Below are 22,045 nucleotides of genomic sequence, written 5' to 3'. Positions count from 1 at the left end.
TACAACATATATCATTCCATTTCATATGAAATGAATCAACAGGTCCATTTGGCCTGAAAGTAGCATAATTACCTTGGTAAAGTCATGTAGTATCTTTAAAGGCTCAAGACCTCAGCGCGACTGCTTTAGAAGCTGAGTGCACTAAAGTGCAGCAGCTCATCAAGTGACCCTTTGAGCGCAGCCAGATGTCATCACTTTAAGCACTGGCTAAAATATTCAAACGCATTTTGGTGGGAGTGGAAACTAAATCATCAGTCCAATACATATCTCTGAGAATGGAATGCTTCAAAACGCCACTCTCGAGGGAGGGTACACCCAAGAAATAATATAGTACAAGATTGGACTTGGCATGAACAAGCAAACATCCTCGCTCCAAGTGCAATCCCTTAGTGGACATTTCCAGGAAGCAGACAAATCACAGGTTCCCTTAGTGATTGGTTGTTGAATATCAGGAAATAAATCCCTGCTTCTTGCTCCCAACACTGACAGAATACTAATGGAGAGCATCTGGTGGTGGTGGAGCCAATAAAAATAGTGGAAAACACATCACAACACAAGGAGGCACCAGGTACGGCCAGCAAAATACAGAGGGCAGGCAGGATTCTGCTTTGGGATTCTGGGTTTCTGACTGCAAACAAAATTGCTTTCTTTTGAAATTAAATAATTTCAGACATTCATATTAAGTATAATTTGCTGAATTACAACATTACCGATGCAAATCATCGATGAAAATCAGTTTTAGCTGCCAGACAGTGATGGGATATTAACAGGCTATTCTGAGTCAGATTTTTCAAAATTTCTGCATCCAACTGTTGAGATGTAAACAAAGTCATTCAGAGTGGTTTGATGTGAAATGCTCCATTTTAGAGAAATTTACCAAGCCAAATTTCCAAAATCGCATCCCAAAACTATTGTAAAACATCTCAGACATCAGGCAGTGCATTTGTAAACATTTTTTGTAATAGCTTAACTGTGAGGGAGCTTTTAGAGGTATTAAACTCTCATCTGGTATCTATCACCACCACTGTGAACAACTCTGCATTTCACATTAAACCACTCAACGATTTTGTTCACATCTCAATGATGGAATTATACAGCAATTTTGAAAAATGGGTGGAATTCCCCTTTAAGGAATGGAATGTGATTCGATACTGTTGCCGAACACAAGACTCAAATGTAATAAGTAAATGAATATTTTAGATTACCTAAAAAAGTGTGATCTAATCAATCTTTTGGAATATTACTAATCTTATATTAAAAGTTGTTTATATATATATATATATATATATATATATATATATATATATGGTGAGTAATACCCCCTCCCCTTTTGTTCTTTCTTCCAAAACCATAGAGCAGGGTTTTATATATATATATATATATATATATATATATATATATATATATATATATAGCCCGATCATCGTCATATATATATATATATATATCGGCTATAAATACCTGTGGGGTGTGCAACGGGATCCAGTGATTGAGAAGAGGTGGTACAGTGCAGTGAACGTCTCGTTCGATGTGTGGAAAATGGGTCGCAATGCAGATTAATGTTAATGCCAAAGACCACAGTGTGAAGGAGGTAGCTGAAATTGCAGGTGTATTGAAGCAGAGCACCATATGGGTCTACCCATGCCTTTATGCAAAGGCAAAAATCCCAGTGTACAGGAAATTCTCATAATTTAGTCACCAAAATGTAAACAAAGTCATATGCTGTTGACTTTGCTCTAGAGGAACCAACCGAGAACAGTGGTGATAGGAACCAGATGGCCAGAATGTCTAAAGTCTAAAAATTACAGCATGGAAAATTCTAACATAAAATGGTTACAAATAAATTAGCTGATGCTTGAGACTTTGTTTTATGACAGTTCTGTGCTAAATCTTTGGAATAAAAAGTATTTTTTACAGGCAAAAAAGTCCCTAAATACAACTTTTTTTTAGTTTACCACTATTTTAATTTTGTGAATTCAGACTATGCCTTCAACATGTGGTGGTAGAGTGAGGGAAGACTAACTGAGGGAGGGGAGAGAACTCTGAGAACTTGGGCTGGAGTTCTGGGCAGCTTCTTCTTGTCACTAGAGGGCCGGACCCCCTTGTAACTCTGGTAGGACTGTCAAAAGACTGAGGAATAGGAAAGAGACGGGTGGGAACTGCGAGAACTTTGTCACAGGAAATGGAAGGTGAGGATGTAAATTTATAGGGCATTAGATTGGAAGGAAGAGGGGTTTTGGGCATGTTCTTCCCCGGAAACTTCAGTTATTCCATCACTCCTTATCATCAACACTACGTATAAAACTTGCAGATATAATCGTTTCTGGTTCCAGCACTGTGAAGAAAATCTGAGTCTGTAATTTTCTCTACAATTCACCATTTCACACCAAACCTCTCTGAATGACTATGTTTAAATGCAGAAAGAAAAACTCTAAAATTCTAAAATTCTAATTCTGAATTCTGTTTTCTGACAAGAAAAGCTTTTCTTTTAATGTAAGCCTTTAAAAGGAGTCAAAGAAACATCCTCTGATGAACTTCTAGCCACCAAACTGGATTTCCTTATAATGTTTTGTCTCAAATGTACAGATCAATGACTTTGTAACTGAAGGCTCTTCCATTTAAAATGCACTGAATGCCACAGTACTCTAATGCACATAAATCTCGCCCTGCACTTAACTCAGCTGGGCTCCTGTGGCGCTCTCGACAACCAATGGACATATCAAGATCGCTGGTGATTTGGCTGAATAAAAAGCATTCCTGCGGATTCCATTTGTGGAAAAAAAAACACGCAGCCATGTGCTTATTAGCCCTGTGGATAAATTAAAGCAATTTTGTGGAAAAGCTTTTCATCCAAATTTTCCAGGCGACCTCCAGGCTCGTAAGTGGTGGGACCCTGTTGTGCATCTTGCACTCCGTTTGCCAATGTGACCTTCCACCGACATTTCTATCTGGTCCTGGAGCTCACAGCTCGCTGATCGAGGTAAAAAGTTGCATCATTCGGTCAAGAAGAGGGCAAATTACAGCAACTAGGCTGAGGAACAGATGGGCTAAATGCGTATGCGATTAAAAATCAATTCGGTTAGGGTCGTGGAGATGGATGGGTGGAGAGTGGAGCGGGTGCGAACGCAGGTAGACCAAACCACGTTAACTTACATCTGGCTCATGTCATGTTCTGTTTTTTTTCCTTCTCCCCTCTATCTCTCTCTAGCTCTCTCTCTCTCTCTCTCTCCCTCTCTCTCTGTGTAATATGTGAACACCACAGAAAGTCACCATCTGCTCCACACTTCATTCAATCATTGCTACTTTGGACGGTTTGCTTGCAGCTGAGCGAAAATGGCTCCAGTTGGATCAGGTCCTAATAAACAGCTTCCTTCATTCAAACAGACAGGGCTGGCTTTTGCAAAAGGAATGGCACAAACGTCCCTTCCAAAAAATTCACCATAATGCTCAAAAAGCATCACGGAAGTACCTCTCGGCACTGTTTACTTTGTAATGAGTTAATGCAAGGGCTTCTTTTGTGGTAACAAATAATGTAATTGTTTATTTATTCATCAGTTACTAACTGGCCAAGGTCAAAATCAGCACATACATTTATGCTCAAAACACAAAATGGGACAATTTTTTATTTTGATTTTGGTTGATTTTTGTTCCATTTTATGATGTAAATAACATGAGCCAGGTACAGTTCTGTGCAAAAGTTTAGGCACCCCTGGTCAAAAAATATGTTTTGTTGGTTTTACATGTTAATGCACAATTAATGTTTATTTGTTGAATTTAACATATTGGGGCAAAAAAAAAAAAAATAAGGCCTGGTACATTTTTAGATTTCATATTTTATGTTTTTAGTTTTGTCTAATATGTTAAATTCAGCAAAAAAAAAATAGAAATTGTGTGCGAAAATTTACAGAAAAATGTCATATTTAAGTATGTTCCCTGTAGAAGATCCGTTAACTTATTTTCACTTAGAAAATCCACAAAACATATCTGACCAGGGTGTTCAAACTTTTGCATACTGCAGCTACAGGCCAACACCGAATCCCACCAGAGAGGAAAACAATGCTGATGGCAGGCTTTAACCACCATTCACAGCACTGTAAAGAGATTTCAATGCCTGATAATAAAAAAAGTACTTCTGCATATTGTAATGTAATGTATCAAGCTACTTTTAATGGCATTAACATTGTGTTTACATGCACTTAATAATCCAACAACTGCAGAAAATCAGATTTTGTCAGTAATCCGATCAACACGTTTACATGCACTTGAGTAATCAGATAATGGGGAAACTCCGGGTTTACATGAGTCAGACAATAATCAGATTTCTGTTTCGCAACCGGCCAATAAACTCACAGAAGAAGACGTGACTAAACGTAATTTAGAACTCCAACTTCCTGCGTTACCTGAAAATATGAACACATCATCTAGAAGATGAAGAATATTTAAATCCTTCATTTTGTCAAGCATGTAGTTGGTTTCAATGTTGCTCCAAAAGTGTTTTGCTGCATCTCACAGCAACATTGCTTATTTCCGGTACAGCAGTCTGTTTCACACAGGCGCAGACTGAGAAATCTGAGAGAAATCAGAGTAAGAGTTTACATGCACTGAGAAATCTGATTACTGAGCTAAAATCCAGCTCTCTTCATCAGATTTCTTAATAGGATTTCTAGACCTTACTCTGATCTAAGAAATCAGAGTATGCTGTTTACATGACCATTTGAAAAGTCTGATAAATGCAGAAATCCGATTAGGATTAGATTATTGGGTGCATGTAAATACACTCACTGTAAATTCTTAAAGCAACATTCCCCATTGCTGACTCTCAGCATCTGATTCACTTAAAGGAGACAAATCTACATTGTGTCCTGTTATGTTAAACCTACATTCACTTTGTTACCTCAAATCCCACAACTTCAACAGAGCCTCCCCGTTCAATAGGTGCTCCAATTTCAGTGTCTCGAATGCTGATCTCAGTGCTCTTGCTCATGCCCACTAAGCTCAATATTCACTTTAGAAACCTCGGCGAGAGCTTGATATAATAGGCGCACTACAGCTAAATTGGGATTTGGCATCAGATTATGCTTTCTCTTTTTTTTCCCCTAACTAATATTTCTCCCCGAGCACACTAAAAGAATGTGACACTGTCGGGATTAAGAGAAGACTTCAAAGGAGTGGGACTTTGTGATCATTAATGAAAGTTCTAATTACAGAGGAGCCACCAGTAACCACCAGTGCTCTCGACGTTTTCATCATTTATGAAGCGCAGATAGTTAAAAACTTGCAAGGGCGCTTAATTGGCTTATCTCAAATAAATACCACCAGTCCGGTTCACTTAGGCTAAGCAAAACCAGACACACACACACAGACAAAGATAAAGGCACTCTCGCAATGGCATTTTAAATACACATGCATAAAACACATACACATATATATACAGAGGCACCACAGAGATATCTCCGGAACATCCTTTCCCTTACAAACCAAGAAAACATTTCCTCCCATTTCCACTTGAATATAAAACAGGCTTATAGATAGTAAAAGGCTGCAAAAGTCTGGCTTGACTAATGCATATATGCACTGCATTATAAACATAATTGCAGATAAATCCACACTATAGCTCCACACTCTGCAATGGATGTATATGCGCATACAAACACAGCAAAAATTCTATGTCAAACTGTTTATAGATGTTTAAAGGAGAAGAGATAGAGGCTGTTTGTTCTTGGGGGGGAAGCTCAAAGTCAGCCTTCATGCTGCCTCTACTCTTGACATTCTTCACATTTTCAGACATGATTATCAGGGGAAGACCCATCGGCCAGAGTCAAGATATACTGTATATTGGGAGTTTGTCTAGGCCATTCTCAACTCAGCTCAGCTCAGCTCAGCCAGGACCCCAGAAGCATCAATATACTACACAATAAAGGGTAATTTTGCAAAATTACTGCATAATTCAATGATTGAGATATAAACAAAGTTATTCAGAGTGTTTTGATGGAAAGAAACTCAATATGTTCTACAAACAATCCGAACAACAAAGATCAAATGCTCATCGCCAAGCGTTGGCTGGTGGTGTAAAGCTTGCCCCCACATTATCAGGAACAGGACCACAAGTCGCAAGTCTAATACGCCTTTTTAACACACACTGTTTTAATGCATTCCATGACCTGCTGGATCCCAGCGTTCTACTCAGTGTTCCAGCACCTCATCATTTTTCTTTACTTGCGCGGCACATTTCCCCAAAATGCCAGTTATTGTGTCTGCTCTCTTGTTTCTGAGCCTGTGGGCAAGAGAGAGCGAGGCTGAAAAGATCCGGCAGTGAGACGGACAGGATATGCTTTATTATGCACTTCCATCATTAATTAGTCCAGACGCAGATACAGGGTGTAGCTAAGGCAGGACTTTTGCGGTCAGCATTAATGCGAGACTTCTAACGCATGGGGCCATCCATTCAGCAGAGCATTTCTCTACTAAATATCCTTTAAAAGCATGCCCTCTATTAGATTTGTGGTTTGCGGGGCTGCCAGTGAACATCATGGAAGGGCCCGGACGTTTTTTTCGTGTTCCGGGGCTTTTGGGGCTAAAAAGACTCGAGTAGAACCAGACCGCAGCTGAGCATGGAAAAGAAATCCGATCACACCATTGGTAGTGTTGGATTAACCCTGCCAAGTCCCTCGCACTTAAGTGAAATGGATCCACCACCACGCTTTCCCATCCTCCAACTCGGGACAGATTGGGCCAGTCCCAGATGCAGCAACGAGTGTGAAAGGGGAAGCCAAGCAGTGCCCCGAGTGACCGGATCACATGTCACCTCAGTATTTTACTCCACCAGGAATAAAAGACATGCTCTATTGGTTTCTTTGACAAATGAATGCACTGAGGCCCTTTCCTCAAACTTTACAGCTGAGAGGCCAAGCACTCTTGGTCAGTTTGAGTGAAATGTAACATTGCCGTAGGTGAGGGCTTTGAGTTCCTCACCCCCCCCCAACCACCACCACTCTGCTGAGGTAAGCCCATTCATTCTTCAATTTGGACTAATCAGGTTTGAATCAAGCAATGGGCTCGTGTCAGTCTTGGCAGGATTTCAGGCTGGAGATATGTAATCTCACGTTGCAGATATATAATATCCCTGGGGCATATTTAACTCAAATATAAATAAAGGAATTGTCTACTGCAAATATATGATATGTCACTGCTGGCCAGGCAGCATGGATACATTACCATCAGACAGTCTAGACAGCAAGTGCTGAGACTTATAGAAAAAAAAAAAAAAACAGGGTTTCGGGGAGGAAGGGCAAGCCTTCTTTCTCCCGTTTCAATGCGTTTGGCGGAAAAATTCCGCTAGATAAATGTGCCAGGTGGGGAAAAAAATAGAGCAGTTCCTGAAAGTATACAGCAAAAGAATGCTTTGGTTTCATTCAGGATTAGTTTTATGATTTGTAAAGCAATTATTAGTAGGAGCATCAGAAGTCTGTTATGAATGATGCATGGTGTAATTTGATGTTCTCACGTGTAGCTCACTGAAACAAGCTAAACTTTGGTCAAAATGTGCAGATTCTAAACATTCTATTGTTCCCCTTCTGTGCTTGTAGTAGAAAAAGGCATATTTTATTATAAATTTGATGAAAACATTGAAAAAGTCCTTTCTGTCCTTTCTGTAAAGGGAATGTAAACTGAATGGAAATGGAACTTCTTATGTAATAAGTTATGTAATTATAATGTAATTACATGACATCGTAGACTAAACAACAAGACATTTCAATATTTTTAAGACAGTAAGTTATTATGTAATTATTATGTAAATATATGTACATAGTACAGAAAGAACTTTAAAAGGATTGTAAGTTACAGCTGCTGCTAGTTTGAAGTCGACTTAGTAACAAGACTTTTCAAGCTGCTAGTACAGCAAATAGTAATAACTTAAAGAAGCCTGAAAATTACAGCTGAGACTGGCCAAGTGACAGGACATTTCATTAGCCCAGAGAATGCATAAGAGGCTTTAGTCTTCCGCAGTGACAGTAATGTAGCCCATGATCTCCCGCATCCTATCTAAATGGAGAAGGGGCCCCTTAACAGCTGGAAGAGAAAGACCTCTTAGGAGAGCGCTAACTGCTTTTAATGTCAGAAGTCCTGTTTAAGCACAGCATCTGTTTCGGAGGGAAAGGCAGGAGCACGTGGCACAGCAGCAGCTACAGTGCAGGCCATCTGGAGTGGCCAAAGCGCCGTCTCAGTGCAGCGGGTGGCACGGCGAGAAATGGCGACAGTACACTAATTCATCAGCCTCGGAGAGTCGTGCTTCTTCGGATTAATTGTTGATCGCTGCTAAGGCCGAGCTGCAACAGCAGCTGAGTCAGCTCCGGCCCATCGAGGGAAAGGGGTGGTGTTAACGGTGGCCGGTTTCTTTCTCTCTCTCTTTCTCTTTGCCAGGAATTAATTTCAGACTGAGAAAAGAAAAACAGACTAAATATAAGCTAATCACAGAGAGATCTGTAATCCTAAATTAATAAACATCACATGCAGTTTGGGTGGATGACAGTAAGTGCATCATTTGTAGCAGAAGACAACAGTGTCAATGGTGGTGTTTAGAATTAGTCATTCAGTTATTTAAAGCTCATTCTACTGCCACCTAACAGTGCCATGCAAAAACATTACATTGGAAAAACAAACATCTTTATGCATCTCTGGACCAAAAAATTTTAACAAAAACATAGCCATGGCTGGCTTTTTGTCATCTATATGAGTCCAACAGGTCAAACAATCAGTGTACTGGCCTTTTGCCAAGCCTCGCCTTGCTTACTGTTGCTACACCTGATGTTCTACCCAGTGCACAATGGCAGTGTTTCTTGAACTACAGGTCGTGACCCAAATTGGGTTTTGAATGTGTTTGTGCTGGGCCGCTACAAGACAGGGGATTTGTGCCAGTATTTTTGCTTCAGTGCAAAGTTTTGAAAACATGTACATATAGATGCTTTATTACCAGCGGGCTAACCAATCAAAGCTTTGTTGTCATGGTTACTCCTGTAGTTCATTCACTCGTTATGAGTGATGATCTTGTGAGAGTGACAGGTAGAATAGCACTCTACCCTAGACATGCTAAGCTATTTACGAAACTCAGTGTAAATTGGTTTAGTTTTCTCATTCAGTTCCTTTGGTCTAAAACTATTTTACGGCACTGAAAACTCCATACCTAACAATTTAACCTATACAATTCTTAGTACTTTGGATAATACACATTTCAGAAAGAAGCAGACAAAAGGTCTCAAGTTTACATCTGAAGGCCACATAAAAAGTCACAATCTCTCAGAAAAGTGACAGAACTCAAATAATAAAGACAGATTCTAAGACCTACAGATAGCAGTCAAAAAAGTGAGTGAAAAGTGGGGTATTATTTAGGGTTAAATTGATAATAATTTATTAACAGCATTCATTCTTTTAATGCTGTTGAGACATTTTCCTAGTTTGGTCCTCCATGTTGCTATGATAAAATCTGCAATTGTAGCTGAACTTGAACTGATATGGCAAGATCATTAGACAGTCCCTCCCCTCCTGCCCCCCAGGTGGATGTTGGAGAGGCACTGTCAATATCTAACTTTTATAAAAGTGTATGATAACAAAAGCAAAATAAATGATTAATAATGGTAATATAAAGTCTGAATAAACCCACAATTCCTGCTCAAATGTCCATGTCCCTTCCCCAAAATTAAACACACTTCTTTGGATTAGGACAGAAATTAATTGCCATGCACAGCCGCTGTTGCGCTCTCTGGATGTTGGTGAAGAGAACAGGAACCTTTTAATATATGGAAATCAAATGATGCAAATAACAAAATAAGTTGGTTTTAAAGTGAAAACAATTATATTAGGGTCAGCTTTGTACAAATGCGAATAATCATGCTTACTTACACAAAATAACCTGATTAACTATTTTCATCACTTGACAACGCTAATACTTTTATTTTGAAATGTAGTAGAAAGAAAGTAAAAGTCTCAACAATGGAAGGTCTTGAGGGTACAGACACTTCTATCTCAATCTCTGGTTGTAGATATGCGACAATGGCCTGCTGAACGTATCTCCCTGGTGGTTTTAGTAGAAGCTCTGAATGGAGAACTTATATTTCAGGCCTGTGCATTGACATTTTCACTGAAAGTGATTGTGAGCAACCCTGGGGGGAAGGAAAGCAAGGGCTTCCTCTGGAAGACAAGCTAGTGTAACAGACACGAGAGGCCTGGAACATGTAGTGGAGCAGTTCCTCTCTCCTTCTGTCAAAAGAGAGCAACTCTCCCTCCCCACAGTCGATAACCATCTCTCTCTCCCTTCACAGCAGACGGGGGGAAGAAAAAGCCCGCTGATTTATAGATCAACGCATTACCAGTTCAAACGGTCACCTCCCCTCCACTCCGTATCTGATCAAAAGACTCCCACACACTCTACACCTCCCTTTTCACAATTCATTAAAAACACACACATGAATCTAACTTTTTTCTCTCAATTTCACTTTACTCAGCCCTTTAGCACATGACAGAGTCATAAACCAGTCTTAAGATAAGCGTTATCATTTGCTTTTTAGCTGTTATGTACAAATCTGGCCTTTACACATTAATGCCTGTGTTGTGTTATAGATATTCACGGAGCATAAATTTAAACCCCTGAGACATGTTTTTCTCCAGACTACAACGATGTAAAACATTTCTTAATCTGAACAGGCTGTTTGATCTATTTACTTGGTAATTAATACCTACAATTAAGGCAATACACTTTGCAGGCTGATGCCACAATCACCATTCACAAAAAAATGACACATATAGATGAACAAAGCAATGAATGAATAAAGCTAACAAATGTATAAGGAGAAATCATTCCCACAAACAAAAGATGCTACCTCTTTTAGCCAGCTGCAGAGCTGGTCTGCTTTTTCTGTCACGCTATCTCTGTCAAACTGTCTCCGCTACCAGCCAGTTAAGCAACGCTCTTCAACTTTGGGGGCAAAATTAATCGCTGCTTAAAAATCAGTACAAAAACTGAAGGTTTTTTTATTAAACGTAGACTCAATAAATTATCTGAATTAAAATAAACTCTGATTTACCTGAAATTCCAGGTTGTTGCATTGCTACTTCTGTCTCTTGTGCATTTAGAGATATTAGGCTAACCACCAAGCGGCAGTTTGGCAACATGGACTATTTCCTTCCATTATGAAAGTACAAAGAACGTTAAGGGTTTTCAGGGATGCAGGCAGAAGAGGTGCTGAGGGGGCTGCAAGACCCCAGATTGTTCAAAAATTGCTACTTTTCTGAGTCTTATGAATCTAGAGATATTAGGCTAACCACCAAAAGGTAGTTTGGTAACGTGGACAATTTCCTTCCATTATGAAAGTACAAAGAACGGTAAGGGTTTTCAGGGATGCAGGAAGAAGAGGTGCTGAGGGAGCTGCAGGACCCCAGATTGTTCAAAAAAATTGCTACTTTTCTGAGTGAGTCTTATGAATCTAGAGATATTAGGCTAACCACCAAGCGGCAGTTTGGTAACATGGACTATTTCCTTCCGTTATGAAAGTACAAACAACGGTAAGGGTTTTCAGGGATGCAGCAAGAAGAGGTGCTGAGGGGGCTGCAGGACCCCAGATTGTTCAAAAATTGCTACTTCTCTGAGTGAGTCTTATCAATCTAGAGATATTAGGGCTAACCACCAAGTGGCAGTTTGGTAACATAGACTATTTCCTTCCGTTATGAAAGTACAAACAACAGTAAGGGTTTTCAGGGATGCAGGAAGAAGAGATGCCGAGGGAGCTGCAAGACCCCAGATTGTTCAACCGCAGCTGCAAAAGTAAAGTAAATAAATAAATAAATTACTTGAAAAAGAAATAAAAGAACCAAACATTAAAATAATATCAGCCTTATAAAGACTGTGTGCTTGATTTAGGTTGGAGGTGTGAGCTTCCCTCGGCAAAAGTTTGGACACCCATGGTGAATTGACACGTTTTATTGATTTTCTAAGTGAAAATAATTTAAACATCCTCTGCAGGTAATATGTTTTTCTGCAAATTTTAGCGTCATAACTTTTCCACAGGGCATATTTTATGTTTTTCCACCAATATGTTAAATTAAAAATAAATGTCTTCTCTGTGGAGAATGTGTTAACTTAGGAAATCAACAAAACTTGGCCCAAAATTTTGCATCTGACTGCATATAGGAGTGTTTATAGGCATATCTCAGTTTAAAAATGCATTACATCTGATGCTACTGTAAACATGACCCTACAAAACAAAGGTAAGGCCCCACTGAAGGTTGCACAGTTGATGAGTTTGGTTTCTTGCTGTGTACTCGCCTTTAGCACTGTACGTGATTCAAAGAAGCATCCCCAATCGCTGTTCCAGTCTGCAGCTATAAAACTGTTAGCAATAAATTGTATTCCGCATCACACACGGAGAGAAAGAATGGGAGGCGCCGGGCTTTAATCTTGCATCCGCCAAAAAAACAAGCGTGGAAATATATCACTGTCTCTCAATCAGAATCAGCCGGCTTTGATTTCGTCGCTGTTTAAACCATACCATATCATCAATGTTACACCAAGAGGGAAAAATGGACTTTCAGCATTAATATTTTGATTTTGTTTTGCACAGAAAGCTGTTTGCTATTCTAAGAGTGCAACATTTGAGCCCATTCACAGTTGTTTTCTCCCTCAGCAATAGTGGAGAGTAACCTGTAAACATGTGCGGAATGCAATAAGAGGATGGTGCTAGTGTGAGGTTGTGATATGGTGGGCTACTGAGCTTTTTATTTATTTTTTTTAAGCAGGCGGATGAGGCCAGAGGAGAGCGGAAAAACTGCCACTGTGATTTGGCAATACAAATGAAGCAGGGGAGAGGTTCAGGCACTGTACAAAACTAGCAATTATCAGGTCTTAGGGGGAGAACTGAAAAACATTTTTTGTCCCAAATCGTTTCATTTAAATATCTGAAACTCAAGCGGGAGAAGAAGTCTGGCAGACGCACCGCTTTACATGCATAGCACGCACAACCAAGATTGCATGGTTTCATGACCCTGGTATGGTGGGACCTGACAGGAACTGGCATAGTTTGGGGTACATTTTTTAAGTGGTCTTTCAACAGCCGCATAGAAATATCATCATACACTCATGTATTGCTACTGGACAGTCTTGTGACAAAGCAACCACCACTTATTCACATGATGTGCACAAGTACAGTATGTTTTGATAAGCCAGCGATGCAAATAATTCTATACTCCTAAAAACAAAGGTACAGAAAAGGGTTCCTTGGAGCACTGATACAGAAAAACTGTTTTTGTTTTCCTTTGGTTAGGGTTCTACATAAGGATGATTATATTGGAATCATATCAGTATTGGGAGGCAACTGCTATAAAAAGAACTACTGGCACTGAAACATGTTTAAAATTGACCAAATATTTCAAACTAATGTTTGATGATGTACTTTTGCACTCTGGAAGAGCAGAATATTTAGCTGACCCTGGGTTACTGTGCTGAAATATCTGTATTTTATTAACTGTACTGCATTTGTAACTCTCTACAAATAAAAGTTAAGTTTCCCCATAATGCTAATCCGAAGCTGATATAAAATGATGGGTTGGCACAATAATTGGTGTGTTCAACATGTAATTTGGGAGTGTTCAAACTTCTGCATGCAATTGCTTATATTAGGTAACCAGCCACAGTGTCCGGTGGCAGAAAAATGGGGAAAAAAATGCAGATTTAAAGATACACTGTAATTATAAATGACGGGCCATATGAAGCTGTCTTGTAGGCCAGCAGCTTGGGACGCCTGAATTAAATGGTTTTCACAGAACCATAAGTCCAAGCTAAGACCCATTTTGAAGAGCATATCTGTATATCATGCTTTCTTATGTTCCAGATGATGTTAAGAAACACAAACTGTCTGAAACCTCCACAGCTACACTAGGTTAATTTTCAACATCTGCACAACCAGAGCAATCATTAGCATTACAGCTAATCATGACGACAACAAAATCAAGCCATTTCTAAATAAGAAACAGAAGTGCAAAGGTTGCTTTCTTGTTCCCTGCACCGAATGTAAACGCATAGCGTAACCTCACAGCTTGAGGTGCTGGGACTATGCTTTTAAGCCTAGTGGATCGTTTTGCAGCGAGCGGCTGCTGATCTCTCATAATTAAATTTCAGTGTGAGGAATAACCCTGAACTCCAGGCAGCCTCAGTATGTACGTACATCTCATTCCCAATCTCATTTAGCCAGGCAAATGTGCTCGGTAATGAACCCAGCCCATTGTAGAGCAATGAGAGGGGCTTGTGAGCACTTTAGTGATAGAGCAAAACGTCTAAAATGGATGTCTGGCAGGTCCTGCGAGAGGTTTAATCTGACACTAAACAGGCGAGTGTGGAAGGACATTTTGCTTGGCTGCTGCCCTAATAGCCCAGAAAGAACATCTATGTGTTTCGTCCGAAATGCAATTTCCATTTGGCATTAGGGCCTTTCTGTAGAGCACAGCCCTCCTGCTTTAGTGTGAGGTTGAGTCGTAAATGCTCGGCCAACTTAAGCCATGCCATCTCTCCATCCCATTTCATTCACTTAGCCCTCGACTCCCTTGTTTACTTGGACCAGAAAGCAATGAAAAGAGTGAACGTGGAGTGCCCCGGAGTTACAGGTGTAGTGGAAAGCTGCATTTGCTGCAAAACATGGAAGTTCATCCTCTGCTAGAACTGCATATAGACGTGTAGGTTTCCATAATCAGATGCCGGCCGGTCATTTCATTCTTTTATGCCCTTAGCCCTCAATAAAGGTAGTTCACTGAAGTTAATGATGCTAAAATGTGATTGTCAAAAGGTGTTCCAATGAAACTGTGAAATGATTTCCCCGAGAGCGTCTAGGGCTGCAAATCAATTTGCAGGTCTCAGTTATAATCAGCAATGTGAGCTACAGCAATAAATAAGCGAAATGTTCATTCATTACAGGTGCAACTGCCTTCGTTGATTAACCTAACTATAGTCTTCAGTGCTCATTTACATACATGTACACACAAACTGACAGCAATACTAGCGTACTTGACTTTTCTTTTACTGCTTGCAATACTGTGTAAGAGTCAGAGACCACCCTTTCATTTACTTAATTTCTCAGAGAAAAAAGCAGATATATATATATATATATGTATGTTATGTGGACAAAAGTATTGGGACACACCCCTTAATCATTGAATTCAGGTGCTTCACTCAGTCTCATTGCCACAGGTGTATAAAATCAAGCACCTAGCCATGCAGTCTGCCTTTACAACTATTTGTGAAAGAATGGGTCATTCTAAAGAGCTCACTGAATTCAAGCACGGTACTGTAATAGGATTCCAGCACTGCAGTCAGTTCACAAAATTTCTTCTCTCCTAGATTTTTCTTGATCAACTGTGAGTGATATTATTGAAAAGTGGAAGCGTTTAGAAACCACAGCATCTCGTAAAGTTACAGAGCAGGGTTGCCACGTGCTGAGGCACATAGTGCATAAAAGTCACCAACGTTCTGCTGACTGAATAACTGCAGAGTTCCAAACCTCCTCTGGCTTTAACATCAGCACAAAAACTGTGTGCCAGGAGCTTCATGACATGGGTTTCCATGGCCGAGCAGCTGCATGCAAATCTTACATTACCAAAATACAATGCCAAGCATCAGATGGAGTGGTTTAAAGCACGCCTCCACTGGACTCTGGAGCAGTGGATACATATTCTGTGGAGTGACGAATCAGACTTCTCTATCTGGCAGTCTGAAGGATGAGTCTGGGTTTGGTGAATGTCAGGAGAGCGTTACCTGCCTGACTGCATTGTGCCAACTGTAAAGTTTGGTGGAGGAGGGATAATGCTAAGGGGTTGTTTTCCAGGGATTGGCCTAGAACCCTTAGTTCCACTGAAGGGAAATCTTAATGTTTCAGCAGAACAAGACATTTTGGACAATTGTATGTTTTCAACTTTGTGGGAACAGTTTGGGGAAGAACCTTTTCTGTTCCAGCAGGACTGTTCCATAAAGGCATGGTTGAGTGAGTTTGCTCACAAGTTCGGAAGAACCTGACTGGCCTGCACAGATCCCTGACCTAAACCCCATCAAACACCTTTGGGATGAATGTATGTGTGAGTACTGAATTTTTCAATAAAAAAAAATCTGCCAGGATCTTTTTCCACACCTCTAAAGTTCAGTCTTAGGCCTCGCCTGAAGGTATTCACAGTTTTTCCCTCTTCATCCACACCAGCAGCAAAATCTCTACATCCACACAAGAAAGCAAACATCTCAACAATTCCAGCATAAGCATTGCAGCCCAGATAATTAAAATTAGATATCATGCACCTCAAAAAGAACACTGTGGGCAAGCAGACTGTGCTAACTAAAGAGTGCACCACACAGCTAAAGCAGTTTCCAACAACATGACAGTACCATGTTGCAAAGACTGTAGCCTTTGACCCGCAGGCCTCAAACCTCTGTAATTTGACGTTTCACACAGATTCGAAGATCGATTTTTTGCTGAAAAATAAAAGCTTAAAAAAAGTCAAACAAAACCTTCCGCTTGCTGTGGAGTTGTTTACATTGCAATGGCTACACCACCATCTCTGAAACAGTCCTGATCAAGCAGAGGAGCTGAGTTTTCAGCTTTTCAGCCCATTTAAATTATGGAGCTGGGATTTATTTCGAATCTGATGGTTAATGATCAAGTCATATTGAATCTTTAGAATCATTAAGGCATTTTTAATATTTGCAGTCAAGATGACATCCCATTGACAAGAACTGAGCACAGTACATTCTGATATTTGTGCACTAGGATTTAATGGAGGAATTAAGCCAAATTCAACTATAAACAAGATCAGAACTCCCAGTAAACAATCTAGTCATCAGTTATATTTCAGACAGATTTCTGCATACTTAATCACTGAAAACATGCACAAGTTAACAGCGTGATGTCAGGGTTTTCAAAAAGCTTTCAAAAACGCTTTTTCAAAAAGCTGTACACTGGAGAGCTTAAAAACCTCCACTTTCAGTGAACAAAAATGCCATTTTTGTGTGGACTGAGGTCAAAACGCAATGAAAAAAATCTTGTTTCCAAAAATATCCAGATGCAATACATGTGGACGGGGCCTTAGAAGTTGACTGCATTTTCTGTTTCTCCAGGTTGTTTTGGAAACGTCTGTTTTTCCATTTATTTTCACCGGACTTTCCCTTCCTTATGCAAGTAGATTATCTTATATCTCACATCTAATTATATCTCATATCTCAAAAATACGTTCCTTAGCCAATTCGGATGCACATGAGAAAGAAATATGCAAGAAAGCTAAGGTGAGTTTGGGTAGTTGCTCATGTGAAAGTGAAAGTGGGTAACAATATCAGTGACTCCTCTCTAGGAAAAGCCGTTGTTGGGAAAACACAGCTGTAACTCATTGGTTTTAAGATTGGAAGGATGGAAGAGCTAAAGTGGCAGCAGGGTGCACAAAAGTAAACAGTGGACAAATTACTCAAAAACTCGTTATTATATTTAGTCTCCCATTTGCACAATACTGTATCTCCTCTTTGTGGCTTGATGCATCCCATTAAAGCATTTTTTAATCCCTCCCTCAAACATTTCTTGTTGCTCAGTTTTCAACTACATCTAAACCCAAACCAAAACATTCTTGACATCATCTACAGCTTTTCAAGAAAGAGCATACACAAAAATGCAGGCGATTAAATGATCCGAGCGCTGGTGTCCCTGCGTTTTCTCTCTCTAATTACATGGAGAGCACTGAGCCATCCTTTGAGGTATTCGGTTATTCCATCCAGGTAATGAAGCAGAATTAGCGGGAGGAAATGGCCCGTGACTGATTCGGAGAGTCTGCATGAGAAGCACTAGCCAAGTGGAATCCCCCTTCTGTTCACATCTGATCCCTCTGACGCACAGAGACAGCTTTTTCAAAAAAATATCCGTCCTTCTAAATGCCACAAAGAGCTTTCGGCTCCACTCACTGAGGGATCAAAACCAGCTCTGAAGAGATCAAATGCCAACTGGATTCCCTTTCTTATCAGTACCCCCCACCATTTATCAGTAAGTCAACCGTGTTTTGATGTCTGGAGGATTTCAGCTAGGTAACGCAAGATGGGACTCGGTAAGTTTGCACATGGGTGACACATTTTAACCCTCTGGTTAGCTCTCACAAGTGAATACAGTTTGAATTTAATAGTGGACAGTATGGTCAAAAATGTATGTCATGGTATAATTAAAACTTCTGGTGGTTTTGGCATACATTACATACACTGGTAGGTGTTTAGTTGTTGGACATGAATAAGTTAAAGTTTACTGACATGAAGAGTCTTTTGGTCGATTTTGCTGCATTTTTGTTTTGTCCAGCAAAAATATACACAATGTTCACTGGCAATCTAATCTCGTCCCTGCTTTGTCTGGCATCTAAAACAACTTGCTTGGACTTTCACATCAATGAGAACTTCCTACACTCTCAGAAATAAAGGTAAGAAACTGTCATTGGAGTGTCACCCCTCTTGTCACTAGGGTGGTACCCTCTAGCGTATGTCTCAGTACCTCTAGTTAGGGAACATAACTGTACCATAATGCATTGAAATTATATTTTCTGAGTTGAATTAACTCCACACACCTGTCTTGTCTCCAGGCTTATTTTGACGTTCTGTTTTAAAACATTAGGTTATGAAAAAAGGTACAAATGCATATTTTTCCCATGTGAAAAATTTATTTAAGGTACACAACTGGACCTTAAAACCACAGTTGTACCTTTGGGTATTTACATTACATTTACAGTTACGGCATTTGGCAGACACTCTTATCCAGAGCAACTTACAACTTGATAATTTTACACAGTTAGGCAAAGGTAGTGTCTCGAGACTGCAGCGCCATCTTATGCAGCTGACCAAGTTAGGCAGCTTCTCAGGCGATACTACAGGAAACAGCCTTGAAAACAAAGTGGACTACTTCAGATGCAACAGACTAGACAATGAGAGGTGGTCATATTTTCATTTTGATTTAAAACATAACTAAAACACCCCTGAAACAGCCACTCAGCTATACAGGCTAATGTTAACATGATTTGCACTGTTTGTGTGTTACGTTATCTGCCTTTATTTGTGACATTTTGGTATTTCAGCGACCCATATCTGAGGAAGAATTTCGACCAATAAACTGGATGAACCTGTGTACCGCCCACCAATACTTCAACAGATCAAGCCAATTGATTTGCAGTTTGTCAGGTTACAGCACTCTCAACCACAACTTGCTCCAAATCCAGAGTTTGATGGTCCACTAGAGCATGGTCACAGTTCTCGAGGTAACCCAAAACCACAGAAGAAAACAACTTCTGAAGTGGTTCAAATACATTTGCCACTCTAATGCTCTATAAGGATCCATGCCACACCAGCTCAAGGAAATATATACCAAGTTTATTACAGTTTGAGAGGGTCATTCCACGTTCGACGTTCCCACAGGCAGACCAGAGTGCACCACCCCTGCAAATTCAGCCGCTTTCGCTTCCTTTCAGATAAAGATTAGAGCTTTTCCTAAGATGGAGGCTTTAGGGCGTGCTGGCCCAGTGGTTGTGGAACTTAATGCCTGTGGAAATGGTGAGGAACCCAAGCCCAACTTGATTCACAGCTGAGGGAGGAGGGGGATGAAGCTAAGCTAATGAGGACACACGGGCCTGCTCCACTGCAGGGAGAAAGTAGGACCCCAGCTGCTTCTCAGCAAGCCTGCCAGCCCTGGAGGAGTGGGATTAGACCCCAGATCGCTCCGTGGTGATGAATAAAAAAACTGCTAGTTCGCACCGCTGCCTGTTAATCCTGCAGTTTGTCATTTGAGACAATAGGCTTTTAGACCCTCAACCCCCACTTCTATTCCTGCTTATTATGACAACTGGTCACTAATGGATGATTGCAGCTCTGCAACAGGCAATTAGGTAATTGGTAGATCAACACCAGGATTCAGACAAAAGGGTCTTTTGGGAAAAGCCCTTACAGACGCTTTTGGGAATACTGGTTAGATCTCGTGGGTGTCAAAAGTGGATAGGGTTTTAGGCTAAATGCTAAAGTATGAAAGAGAATTCAGCCCAGGAAATATAGTCTTCTGCAGACACCAGAAGAAATTCTGAGGAAAAAAAAAAATCACAGTGAAATGTGGCAGTAAATGGCCAGTGGCCTTTGCCTTTTCCAGAGGCATCATTAAAAGCTCTTCTCTCAGCGACTTTAAAATGGAAGCCATTTGTTTAAACACTCATACATGCCACGCTAATCTCCACAGCAACCTTTGACCCGCTGACAGCAAGGGTCACTGTGCGGAGGATCAAACCCAAGCAGAGATTCCACCCTGGATGCCAATTAGAGTGCTTCTCATCATATTTTCACCTCCCATCATCTTAAAGTCGCCATTAAAGCGCCACAGCCACGAAGGCTAAACATCAGAATCTACAGAGCTGTGTATTTTTCACAGTGGCCCAAATGAACACTGCCGCTCATATTAGGCAGCCAATTACAGTTCAGATCTGAGGTTTTGATTATGCTCCATTATTTAGCAGGCACTACTTCAATGTTTTGATGTGGTGATCCAAGAAGTGAAATAAAAAAACAACCAAAGGCTGCACAGTAATACTTGAACCCGTCTACATTGGCATAACCATCAACATGTCATGGCAAATCATATTCTGCCATGAGTCATATTCAGTGTCATGTTACCACTACTGTTGTCATGATATGTTTTATATCTGCTGCATCACAGTAGCATGCAGGCACTTAGCAAGACTATTTTTTTGCTGCTTGCTGCTGGTGTGTAAGCAAAAGCATCACAAGAATACCCACTTTACCAGCTGCAAACTCTTTCTTTTTTTCGCTCTTTTGTTGTGCTTTGTTGGAAAAAGCAGATATGACGTTAACTATTGAGCAAGACAAGAAAGCACGAACCAGTTCTTAAAAATCTGATCAATAGGCACAATTGAGCAAAAATGTAACTGCAAAAGGAGGATGAGTGAGGAGGCAAATCAAACAAATAAGCTGCTGTTGACATCAGAAGAATGGACTATCCATCCCAGAGTCCAGACCTCAACATCACTGAATGAGTTTGGAAAGGTGTGGAAAAATATTCCTGCAGATTTCTTTGAAAAACTGAAAGCAAGTCTACTGAAAAGAATGGAAGCTGTAATAAAGACAAAGAATAAAGGTATCAAATATTGAAAAACATGATACTACATTTAGTCGTTGAGGCCAGATATGTTTCCTGCTTTTTTAGTTGTCTGCTTTTTGTATCAGTGTTATTAATAATAATAATAATAATAATAATAATAATAACAATAATTATAATAATAAAAATAATAATAAGTCACGTTAAGTCAAGTCAAGTCAAGTCAAGTCAAAGTTTATTTATATAGTGATTTTTACAACAGGTGTTATCGCAAAGCTGCTTTACAGAAAAATCTGTGTCCGAGCCCCCATGAGCAAGCTAATGGCGACACTGGTGAGGAAAAACTCCCTAAGAGCAAGAGGAAGAAACCTTGAGAGGAACCAAACTCAAAAGGGGAACCCATCCTCTTCTAGTCAACACTGGATAGCAAACAACAACAAAAGAGCAATTGTTATTATTATTATTATTATTATTATTAGTAGTAGTAGTAGTAGTAGTAGTAGTAGTAATAGTATTCTAGTAGTAGTAGTAGAGATATATCCTTTTTGTCTGAATAGTGTAAAACACCGTGATATAAACTGGAGCTTATATCACCCACCCATACTTCTACTGCAACTTCTACAGGGCCTATTCTGCAAGCACTGACTTCCTTCAAAGACTTGGCTGTGCTTTCAGACATAGCAGGGAAATGCTGGGGGAGATAAGCGTGGCAAGAGATTTAAAAGGGCTTGACAGTGGGATTGCAAGTCAGGTGATTGTTGACACCTCCTCAGCAACATCCGACGCTTGTCTGGTGCTAAGAGGAAACAGCACATGAGATGAGTGTGTGCTAACGAACCACCATTGTTTCACACAGCGGTGGAGTATCTGCCACTAAACACTGGTGAATTGTATTCAGAATTTCACAGTCAGTG

General features: G+C 40.1%; 1 protein-coding gene across 2 annotated transcripts in view; it reads right to left on the bottom strand.

The window, feature by feature from the left end:
• The window catches only part of macrod2 (mono-ADP ribosylhydrolase 2), a 1,059,267-nt gene that overhangs the window by 815,952 nt on the left and 221,270 nt on the right, over window positions 1-22,045 (bottom strand). The gene's annotated exons all lie outside the window — the stretch shown is intronic.

Source organism: Colossoma macropomum, unplaced genomic scaffold (assembly GCF_904425465.1).
Source record: "Colossoma macropomum unplaced genomic scaffold, Colossoma_macropomum, whole genome shotgun sequence".
In the NCBI taxonomy this organism is placed as follows: Eukaryota; Metazoa; Chordata; class Actinopteri; order Characiformes; family Serrasalmidae; genus Colossoma; species Colossoma macropomum.
This window is presented reverse-complemented; position numbering and strand designations above follow the sequence as displayed.